The following is a 12,334-nucleotide window of genomic DNA, read 5'->3' as shown; positions in this document are numbered from 1 at the left end:
ACTGAAAGGTCAATGTTCATCTCTACATTTTGGCGGACAGTAGTATGTAACAGTGGCAGAAGTAATGTCCTCTGTCACCCTGATGGATTGCACTTCATCTGCCAAATCTAAAATGTTAGTCTTTTCAGCAAAATGGAATGAGACATAGGACCTGATTTTGAGTTTGGCGGAGGGGGTGACTCTGTCACAAATGTTACAGATATTCCATCCACCATATAACGTTTCCATTTTAGCCTATGGAAATTGTAATATGGTGGACAGGATATCTGTCATGTTTGTGACAGAGTAATTAACTCCTTTTCACAGCTCTAAATCAGGCCCATAGTGTGAAAAGGTGAAAATAAAATCTAAAAGTATGAGGGCAGTGGAGTGGCCTTGATCTAATTTAGTTCTAAGGTTATCAATAACTGATATTACGATAGTTTCACTACTATGGGGGTCATTTTGTGTTTGGTGGATGGAAAACTCCATCCACCAAACTCCAGACAGAGTGGCCACCACCTATGCGGCGACTCCCTTCCGGAGTTATTAAGGATTTTCCGCTAGGTTGGCAGGCAGAAACAGGCTACAGCATTGTCTCCGGCTCGTAATCAAGCTGACGGCAATGCTGTAGACAACAGGGTGCACCAGAATTCTCGCAATGTTTAAGTGAACATTGCGATGGTGCTGGTGGGGGGGGCTGCACTGCCAACTTCCCTGCAAGGGAACTGCAGGGGCCCGCTGTGTCCCCCGCACCTGTGCTACGCCAGCCTTTTAATGACCACCATGAAAAGGCTGGGGGAGCGGTGCTGCCCTGGTGGATTAGGATCTCTGCCACCACCAGACCACCGGGGTCAGACTGCCAGGGTTGTTATGTGGCGGTCGGACTGCCACCGCACATGTGGCGGTCATAAGACCGCCACACTCGTAATCAGGCCCTATGTGCCTGTCTGAACTTAGGCTGGGATAAATTCATTTGTTTCATTCTAAGAACCTAGAGAGCTGGCTGTGAAACATTTTGTAGGATTTTGGAAAGCAGAGGAAGAAAAGACATTGCCCTGTAGTTCATCAGTTCATGGTTAGCAGAGGATGTTTTAAGAAGGGTAGTAACCATATTGGAAAGGCAGTAGATCTCACATGGCTGGAGTAATTGTCCTGATGCTACCCTGGAAATATTGAGGGGGGCAGGGATTGGAGGGTGAGCTTGGTCTGATTGCTTTAAGAATACAATAAACTTCTTTATTGGACAGGGCTTCAAAGTTACAAAGAGACAAATAAATTGCGAGGGCTTCTTGTCAAGGACAGCAATTGTAGAGTCCATTGATGCAAGGTTTTTGAGATGACCAGATAGATAAGTTGCAAATGTGGAGGGTAAGAACTCCTTCAACTATGTGAAATATAACAAGGAATTAGTTTCAAATTCTATCTTATTTGCAAAGAAGAACGTCTGAGTCTCTTGAACAAGATGCTGATATTTTCTTATGGCAAGTTTGTGAAGAACTTTGTCCCAAGAAGTTGTAGAAGGAACACAATTGCATTGTGGTGACTTGCAATGTTGGTTGGTGACCCAAAGCTCCTCAGAATATCATTGGAAGGGAGGATGAGCCATGTATGAAACTGTAAGTTTAGGAGGGGCGATTTTCTCAAGTGCCTTTTTGATGCAGGCAATAAATCTGTTGCACACAGATGTTGTGCAGGAGGGGAGACTGTATGGGCCCAAGAGGAAGAGAAGGAATTGACCTTAGACAATGACCTGTAGAAGCAAAGTGGAGATTTGGAGTTAAAGGGATCCTAAAATTCATCCATGTGTACATGAATAGATATTGCTAAATAGACCGAACAGAATAGTGGAAGAAAGCAACAGTGATTTCTGTGAATACAGTGTCTAGGGTGTGTCTTGAGCGATGAGTAGAGACTTTGGATGATAGAGTGAGGCCAAGTGCAAGATGTCAATCAGACGTAGGGTCTCTCTGTCTTTAGGGTCATCCAGATGTAAAGCAAAGTCACCAAGACCCATAAAACTGGTGGTGTTAAGTAGAGGTGTGCAAAATCACACCATCTGCTTTTGCATGGTCACAAAAAAAGACTCAAAGTTATATGTGATGTGGAAAGTGCATCTCCAGTGCCTTGCGTTAAAAAAATACAGTGCCGCGCATTAAAAAAATACACTTGCTCCTACTCAGCAATACTTCATGTTTTCCTCTTTCTTAGACCCATCCACCTCCATCCACTCTATTCTTGTCCACCTCTCCTATTTTAGTGTCGAGCCTGCAAGGGCATGCGTCTCGCTTGCAAGACTCTGTTGTGTACAGTAAAGGACTTGGATCACACCTGTCGCTCACCATTTGTTGGCTTGCATGCCACTCTTATTCACAGCACCGTAATTCATCCACTTCAGGCCTGGCATCATTTCCATTCCTCTCTGTGGAGCTGGGACCAAGCACTGATTAATTAAACTTAATCAGTGCCCGACTGCTGCTTCTGGTGTGATTGAGGTACTATTTTGTTCTTTTTAACTTCTAGTGCCCAAAAGGCATGTGACTGGCAAAAACAAGCCCAGCAGGATAAATAAAATTGCTACTTTTTTTTTATAGCTAACAGTCGTTTATTTTGCCAAGTCATCTTTTCTCATGTTCCACTCATGTTTTATTTTGTTTTTGCTCAAAAGATGCTTTTCTCAAAAGATGATAATCATCTTTTGGTCGAAATATTGCAATGCGGCATTGTTTCTATACTATGTGTAATTTATGGAATGATGCTTTAACACATATCCCACAGTACAACCCAATACTCCCCACTTCAATCCACCCCACTTTACCTCACACTAATTCACCTAACTCCAATCCAAACCCCTCACCCCAATCCAGTCCAACTCACACCACTCCAATCCTCCCAACCCAATCCAATCTAATCTGCCCCACTCCAGCTCGCCCGCTCTAATCTGAAACAATCTGCCACACTCCAATTTGTCCCACTCCAATTCAAAACAATCTTCCCCACTCCAATCCAAAACAATATGCCCCACTCCCATCTACCCCACTCCAGTCTGCCCCACTGCAATCCAAAACAATCTGCCCACTCCCATCCAAAAAAGGTCTGCCCTACTCCAGTCCAAAGCACTCTGCCCCACTCCAATCCAAAACAATCTGTCCCACTCCAATCTGCCCCACTCCAATCTGCCCTACTCCAATCCAATCCACCCCACCTCAGTCCAATTTACCACCGTAGGAAAGTAGCCTCTTTTTAGCAAGGTTACCCCCACTTTTTGCCTGTTTGTCAGTGTGTTTGACTGTGTTCCCTGGGATCCTGCTAACCAGAATCCCAGTGACTATGCTCTCTCCTCTTAAACTTGGTTACTCTAACCATTTACACCCCACATTTGGCATGCTGGTGCCCCCATGTAAATCCCTAGTATATGGTACCCAGGTACCCAAGGCATTGAGGTAACAGGGGATCCCCAAGGGCTGCAGCATGTAATGTGCCACCTATTGGTGACCCCATGCAAAGTGTGCCTGCAGGCCTACCATTGCAGCCTGCGTGAAAGGATGCATGCACCCTTTTCACTATAGGTCACTGCACCAGGTCAATATAAGTCACCCCTATGGCAGGACCTCCTAGGCCAGAGGGCAGAGTGCAAGTACCTGTGTGCGAGGGCACCCCTGCACTAGCAGAGGTGCCCCCGTGAACTCCAGTTCCATTTTCCTGGACTTCGTGAGTGCGGGGATGCCATTTTATGCGTTTACTGGACATAGGTCACTACCTATGTCCAGCTACATAATGGTAGCTCCGAACTTAGGCATGTTTGGTGTCAAACATGTTGAAATCATACCCCAATGCTGTTGCCAGTATTGGAAGTATGATTCCATGCACTCTGGGGGCTCCTTTGAGGACCCCAGCATTGCTCCTACCAGCCTTCTGGGGTTTTCCGGACTGCCCAAGCTGCCGCCACCCCTCAGACAGGTTTCTGCCCTCCTGCTGCTTGAACAGCCGAAGCCCAGGGAGGCAGAACAAAGGATATCCTTTGGGGGAGGGTGGTAACAACCTCTCCCTTTGGAAATAGGTGTTATACGGCTTGGGAGGGGTATGCTCCCTAAACCACTGGTATGCTTTGAAGGGCAGATTTGAAGCCCTCTGTGCATTAACCAGTCTACACCAGTTCAGGGACCTCCAGTCCCTGCTCTGGCGCAAAACTGGACAATGGAAAGGTGAGTGACTACTCCCCTGCCCATCACCACCCCAGGGGTGGTGCCCAGAGCACCTCCAGAAGGTACCTGGGTTCTGCCATCTTGAATCCAAGGTTGGCAGGGACCTCTGGGAGCATCTGAGTGGCCAGGTCAGGCAGGTGACGTCAGAGCTCACTCCTGATAGGTGGGCACCTGGCTAGGTGACCAATCCCCCTTTCAGGGCTTTTTAGGGTCTCTGTTTTGGGTGGGTCTTCAGATTCAGCTTGCAAATTACAGCAGGACTCCTCTGCAACCTGTACGTTTGACTTCTAGCCACTGGAAGCGTGACTGGTCCCTCCAGGAACCGACAATCTGCATCCACAACAAAGACTCTGCTTGCAACATTGTTTCCAAGGCTCCTTCCAGCATCTGCAACATTTCCCCGGCTGAGAAAGAAGAAAGAATCCCCCTTGGAGTGAAGGAGTCACTCCCCTGCATCAGCAGGCAGCAACTGCAATGACAACCTGCTGCGTGGATCTCCTTTCATCCTGAGCTGTGTGGATCATGTGACACAGGTGGTGGTCTGGAGTAGTCCTCTTAGTCCTCTCTGCCAGCTGTCTAACTTTGGTGGAGGTAAGCCTTTGCCTTCCTATGCAGCACAGTACCCCCGTGCACTGCATCTCTTGCAGCTACCAAGGCTTGTTGGCATCTCTTCGAAGATATCTTCAGGCTGTGTGTAGCCCCAGCCCCCAGCACTCCTTCCTGCAATGCACAGCCCTCCGTGTGCTTCTCCTGCGGCGTGAGACCCTTCTCTAGTTGTGCTGCGTGGGCTCCTCTGCGACTCCTGGTTCCTCATCCAGTGGGTCTCCTGTGGGGGCTGCCTCTTTTTCTGTGGACTCTCTGCCTTATTGAGGATTCCCCTTGGGCTCCCCCCATTGGGTTGAGTCCTCCTAGACCTTGTTGAATCCCAGACAGCTCCACTTTTGCTTCACCGTGACTTCTGCCTTTGCCAAGGCTTGTTGCGGCTCTTCCACGCCACTGACCGACTGCAATCAACCATCTGGCGTGGGATGTGGACTGCATCCTGCAGGAACTCTTCACGTGCTCCAGGGCTGCATTCCTGACCGTCTTTGTTCTACCGTCGACCAACTCTTGCATCCACATCTAGGTGGGAAGTAGCTCCTGCTCCCCTGGACTCTTCGTGACTTCTTGACTTGGTCCCCTTCTTCCACAGGTCTTCATCTTCAGGAATCCAATGCTGGTTTCTTGCAGTCTTGTCTGGGTGTTGCATTTTCTTCCTTTTGGGTGGTTTGGGGAAAATCCAGTAGCTACTCCTTTCTTCCTGGTCACTAGGGGGCACTGTGGTACTTACCTTTGGTGTTTCCTAGTATCCCCAGCTCCCCTCTACACATTCCACTTACCTACGTGGGGTCCTGTCTTCAAATTCCATTTTTTTAGAATATTGTTTGGGGTCTCCCTAGGGTCATTATTGTCTCTTGATCTTTGCACTGCTTTCCAATACTTTCTATGTCTATTGCTGATTACTAGTGTACATATCTAGTGTGTTACTTACCTCCTATTGGTGGGTTGCCTTTCTAGTAATTTTTGGTAATTGTGTCACTAAAATAAAGTACATTTATTTTTGTGACACTGAGGCTCTCATTATGACATTGGCGGTAAATGCTGTGTATCTGTCGTGCTGATGGCCGCCAACTTAATGCCGTTCACCATTTTATGACACACACACACCACTCCGACAGAATACAGCCACATACACAAATCCACCAGACCAAAGGTCAGTGCAAAAGTGGTGGTCCTAAAACCCACACTGCTATGCCAACAGAACAACACCCATCACATTATGACCCACGAATCACCACGGCAGACATTCAACGGCGGAAACCATTGGCAGTACATACCACCGCGCTCACAATGTACACACACAGACAAAACAACACCACATTGGCCAATTCAAACAACACATACCTGACACCCATACACATACCACACCCACACACCCACACCACTATAAAACGCACACCCACATTACCCACAACCCCTTACGAATACAATTCATTGCCACGAGACTGACACCAAGACCACTGCGACAACTGTACACACACACAACTCACACCCATACACTCCTCACTCATTCCACATCACACACCCCACCACATTACCCAACACACCCTCACCAACACACATCACATAATACCCATGGCACCACAAAGGCACCCCCCCGTTTCACCAAAGAGGAGTTAAGGGTCATGGTGGAGGAAATCGTCAGGGTACAGCCACAGCTATTTGGTGCACAGGTGCAGCAGATATCAATAGCAAGGAAGATGGAGCTATGGCGGAGAATCGTAGACAGGGTCAATGCCGTGGGACAGCACCCAAGAACAAGGGAAGACATCAGGAAGAGGTGGAACGACCTACAGGGAAGGTACGTTCCATTGCAGCAAGGCACCAGCCCGCTATACAGAGGACTGGCAGTGGACCCCCACGTCCTCCCCCACAACTCACAGCATGGGAGGAGCAAGCCTTGGCAATACTGCATCCTGAGGGCCTGGCCAGAGTTGGAGGAGGACTGGACACTGGTAAGTCAACTTATAACAATTATCATCCCCCATACCTGCATGCCATCACACACCCACACCCTCACACCCATCACTCCACTTCACTCCATCCCACACACTCCACCATCACATCACACTAATCCCATTGCCAAGCCATGCATGCTGTACCAATGCATGGACACCCCTCCCAGCCCTGCATGGACACTCATCACCAAAGCATGCACAGCAGAGGGAAACTAGCATAACCACTATACCCCAGCATATACACGCAAAAGCTGGCAGGGGAACAACAACCATAGAGGGGAAGCTACAGAAATACAAATGTCAGACACCTGAAGTATAATATATCATTTACATCTGCACAGGTACCCCAGCCAATGTCACTGGAGAGGAGGTGCACCACTATCCAGTCCCCCAACAGAAGAGGCCCACAGTGATGACAGTTACTCTGGACTTCAGGATCTGTACGATCTACCTGGCCCATCAGGGGCCACTAGACAGTCGATCACCCAAGCCCAGTCACAGACCACCACAGAGCCTCCCCCATCAGTACCCAACACCACAGCACCCACCCAGCATCCCCAAACCTCTGTCCCCAGGACACGTCAATCAGCAGTGTGCCCCCCTGTACAGGGACCCCAGGCCACGCCTTACACACAGGACAATCAGGGACCTGGGGTCAGTGGCAGTGGGCACACCATTCAGGAGAAAGAGGCAGAGGCCAACAGGGACATTGGGAGGACTGCTGTGCGCCAGTAGAGGACAGGAGCAGGGAACCGACTCTCCAGGAGGCACTCTCTTAGATCCTGGGAGCATACGAACATTCCCAGGACATGATGGGCCAGATCCTAGACAACGTGCAGGAGAACAGGTGGCTGCAGGAGGGACAGTATCAGGGTATCAGGGACGACTTGCAGGCCATTAACACCACCCTGGTCTCCATTGCAGGGGTGCTGGCAGACATGGCCAACATCATGAGGGAGGCAGTGTCACACCAGCGGGCCCCTACCACTAGCCAGTCATCTGAACAGCCCTCCACCTCTGCTGCTGCTAGTGGACAGGAGGCCCCGCCACATGACCAACAGGCCACCAGCACCCCTCCCCCTGCAGAAGGTGAACCACCCCCCAAACATTCCCTGCGATCGAGACAGAAGCCAGAGGCACTTGCCAAGACCACCACCAGGAAATGAAACTCTCCTGATTGTCCCCCTTGTGTCCCACTCAGTCACCTTGTCCACCTTGAACTGCCATTGCTCCCCTTCCTATATCCCCATGGACAATGCACCTGTTCTACAAACAGACTGGAACAATGCCCTGGACTTTCCTCCATCATCACCCTATTCCATTGCACTTTCCCCTCTATATTTTAGCACTACAATAAACACCGTTGGACAAAATTCGATTACTAGTATTTAATTGATTGTAAATTTGTTTGGATTGAAACAGCTACAACCATTGCTAATAAACAGTACATAGAATGAGCATAGAATTAATGACCTGTAGCTGGCTGTTGTGATCACACCAGAAGAATGTGTTATATCACCATCATCTGCAAAATGAATATCCAGAGGTAACAGTAAGTAGGGCAAAGAAGTGGGTAATGCCAGCATGGCAATGCCACACAGAATACAATAGTCATAGATATGTAAAGTGGCACTGTCTCACCTGTGTGTCATTGGAAGTACTGACATATCACAGATTTTCTGTTGTCCACATCCTCATCCTCTGCCTGCTCAACCTCACTGTCCTCAGGGTCCACTGCTGCCACAGGGGCATCTCCAGTCTCCTCCCCCTGCAGAAACGGTACATGGCTTCTGAGGGCCAAGTTGTGCAACATGCAGCATACCACTACTATCTGGCAGACCTTCTTGGGTGAGTAGCACAGGAATCCCCCTTCAGGAGGCCAAAGGTCCTTTCAGTGATCCTTCTGATTCGCCCATGTGCCTCATTATAATGTTCTTCAGCCCTTGTCCTGGCATTCCTCACAGGGGTCAGTAGCCATGATAGGTTTGGGTAACCAGAGTCACTTGCAAATATTAAGGGACAACATTTAGCCAGACACTATCCTATATGGCCAACACCATAGGCATACACCAACATATACTGGGTGGGAACCAGGGCTCACCTATTAGCCACACCCTGTGCCTCTGTAGTTGGGACATCACATTTGGGATGCTGCTATCCCTCAGGACAAAGGCATCATGCACAGACCAAGGATACTTAGCATTGATGTGGGAGATGTACTGGTCCGCCAAGCACACCATCTGCACATTCATGGAGTGGAAACTCTTACGATTCCTGAACACCTGTTCATTCTGGTGGGGGGGCCAAATGCAATATGTGTTCCGTCAATCACACCTATTATAATTGGGATATGTCCCATTGCATAGAATCCGGCGTTCACAGTGGCCAAATCCTCAACCAGGGGCAAAGCAATGTAGCTGCACATGTATTTTATCCGGGCAGACAACACTCTTGTTAGCAAGTTTGAGAACATTGACTATGACATTCCTGCTGCCAAACCCACTGTCACTTGGAAAGAACCAGTTGCCAGGAAATGGAGCACTGATAGCACTTGCACAGGATGGGGGATCCCAGTGGGGTGACGGATAGCAGATATCAGGTCAGGCTCCAATTGGGCACACATCTCTGTGATTGTGGCCCTGTCCAGTCTGTAAATGAGTATTATGTGTCTGTCCTCCAGTGTAGGCAAGTCCACCAGGGGTCTGTACACGGGGGTATGTCTCTATCTCCAATTCATCCGCAGCGGTAGATATATAAGGGACACAAGAGTGAGTAGGCTGTCACAAACTGAACAATGGAGCCACAACAGCAGTCCGCAGTGTGCAAACAAGTTATGGAACAGTGTAATTAGTGAAGTATGTGCCTATTTATCCAGTAACGCAGCAATGATCGATAGGCCTGTTCACCCACCCTTGAAATGCCGACCGCCTGTCCTGTGGGTAGGGACAGGTGGAAGTGAGGTAATGCCGCTGACGTTGTGCGTCGTGGCAGTTGGCGGTCGCGAACCGTCGTGCAATTCACCTTTGGTTAATATTGGGCCATATGGGGTACAATGGCCAATGGTGATCTACGCCGGCGGTGACGGTATGCACCGCTGTGGACATGACCGTCATTTTCTATCTGATTCCTCACATGTTTTCTGACCTTACATAGGAGAGGACCTACACTGCATGTGCTGCTGTGACCTGTGTCTGGAACCTACCATGGCCTCTGTGACTGGGAAAGGGCCCAGCCTTCACTTCTGAAGAGTTGGAGCAACTTGTGGATGGAGTCCTACCCCAGTACGGACTGCTGTATGGGCCTCCAGACCATCAGGTGAGTACACCTTGGGCACAATGCATGTGACATGAATGCATGGAGTTGTGTGTGAAGGCCTCGTGTAAGGGGGGTTGGTTGATGTCCTCTTGGCGGTGTACATGTTGTGGGCTGGGCTATGTGTGTGCCAATGGTGATGCAAATGGGTATGGTGGGCCATTTAAGTGACAGGCTGGACTGTTTGTGTCATGGTGTTCCCCTGTCTGTATTGCCTCTGCAGGTCAGTGCCCATCAAAAGAAAGGACTGTGGTGTGTCATTGCCAAGGACGTGCAGACCCTGGGGGTCTATGGCAGGCAGACCCCCCACTGTTGCAAACAGTGGGAGGACCTGAGACACTGGAAGACTGCAGAGGCCCAGCTGGGGATGGCCTCCCAATGAGGAAGGGGTGCCCGTCAGAACCTGACCCCCCTGATGGCCCGCATACTGGCGGTGGCCTACCCTGAGCTGGATGGGCACTTGAGGGCATCACAGCAGCCACAAGGGGGTGTGTACAGTGGCTATAAGTTCAACGTATGGCTCATGGAGGGGTATCCAGGTGGTGGTTGTGTGTCCTTGGGTGCTCCTAGGCAAGGCCAGACATAGTAGCGTAGGTCTTCTGGTGGCTAAGGGTTTGAATGGGAAATACTGCTTTCCTAGCTTGTTAGTATTCACTTCTGGGCAGGGCTGCGTGAGTCCCAGGTGCGCTGCAGTTGGCGGTGTGTGCCCCTCCTCATTCCTTGGTGACTAGCCATTCGACTGGTAGTGTCATGCATAGTGCGTAGGCCTGTTCCCTGTGTGTGAGGGTGCTATGTACACCAACAGTGGTGTTGGTACAGTCATTGACCCAGTGTATCCTTTATCTCTCTCCCCCCTTTCTTGTTTTGTCATCCTGTCCTTATGTGCATTAGCATTATCTGGCGGAGGAGCAGAGGAACCGGGGACAGAGGGAGCTGCATCCCACAGGACTCTGGAGGCAGCGTTAGGGCACCAGTGGGACGGAGGGTGAGAGGAGCACCATGGCAGAGACCGGAGGGGACAATACAGACTCTGATACCTCCTCTGATGGGAGCTCTCTGGTGGTGGCAGACACCTCCGTGACCACCCCAGCTACAGGTAGAGCCGCCACCCCCATACCAGCACCACCCTCCCAGTAGCCCCTCAGCGAGTTGCCTGTGCCCGCTCACCCAGGATGGTGGGCATCTTCTTCGCCCTGGGCACCTCAGGCCCGGCCCTAGTGAGCCCTGCCACCCTGAGTGAGGAGGCTATTGACCTCCTGAGATCCATCTCTGTAGGGCAAACAACCATTGTGAATGCCATCCAGGGGCTGGCAGCCCAGATGCAGCAATCTAATGCATTACTGGAGGGCATTCACTGTGGCTTGGCGGCCCAACAGAGATCAATTCAGGCTCTGGCCTCCTCTCTGATGGCAGCCATTGTCCCTGTTTCTACAGTTCCCCCTCCAACTTTCACTTCCCAGTCCCATTCTCCTCAACCCCAACCCATCCCAAGCACACAGGCACATGAGCATGCACACAAGACAACACCCAAGAGAGTCACAGGCAAACACAAGCATCACAGTTCATCCCAAAGGCATTCACACATACACCATTCACTTGCAGACATGACAATATGCACTATCTCCACTGTCTCCCCCTCCTCCTCCTCCACCTCCCACCCAGTTGTGTCTAGGCTCACCTGCATGCACTATATCAATATCCACTACCAGCATAATCACCACAGCAAGCAGAACACACACCTCACTGGCAGACACCTCCAGAACATCCATGCACACGTCACCTGTGTCCTCTCCCACCGTGTCTGTCCCCCCTCCTAAAGTACATAAACGCAAACACTCAGACACCCAGCAGCCATCCACATCACAACAGCATACAGCCCATACACCTGCACCCAAATCCAGCAGACAAACACCTCCAACAACCACTCCCTCATCCTCTACTGCCATTACTCCCCCCTCCTCCTGCCCCAACGTCCCTAAAAAGCTTTTCCTTTCCACGACTGACCTCTTCCCTACCCTGCCCCCTGTCCTGCACGTATGGTCAGGGTAGCAAGTACCCAGCCCAGCACCTCAGCCAAACAGTCCACGGGCCCAGTGGTAGCACCACCTACACGTGGTGGTAGGGATTCCAGGCCACCGATACTGAAGGGGAAGGAGCCTGCACCAGCTGCTAAGAGGGGGAAGGAGCCTGTACCAGCTGTTAAGAGGGGGAGGGAGCCTGCACCAGCTTCTAAGAAGGGGAAGGAGCCTGCACCAGCCGGAAAGAAGGGGAAGGAGCCTG

The sequence above is a fragment of the Pleurodeles waltl genome, chromosome 4_1 (assembly GCF_031143425.1).
Source record: "Pleurodeles waltl isolate 20211129_DDA chromosome 4_1, aPleWal1.hap1.20221129, whole genome shotgun sequence".
NCBI lineage: Eukaryota > Metazoa > Chordata > Amphibia > Caudata > Salamandridae > Pleurodeles > Pleurodeles waltl.
Note: the sequence above shows the minus strand (reverse complement) of the source record.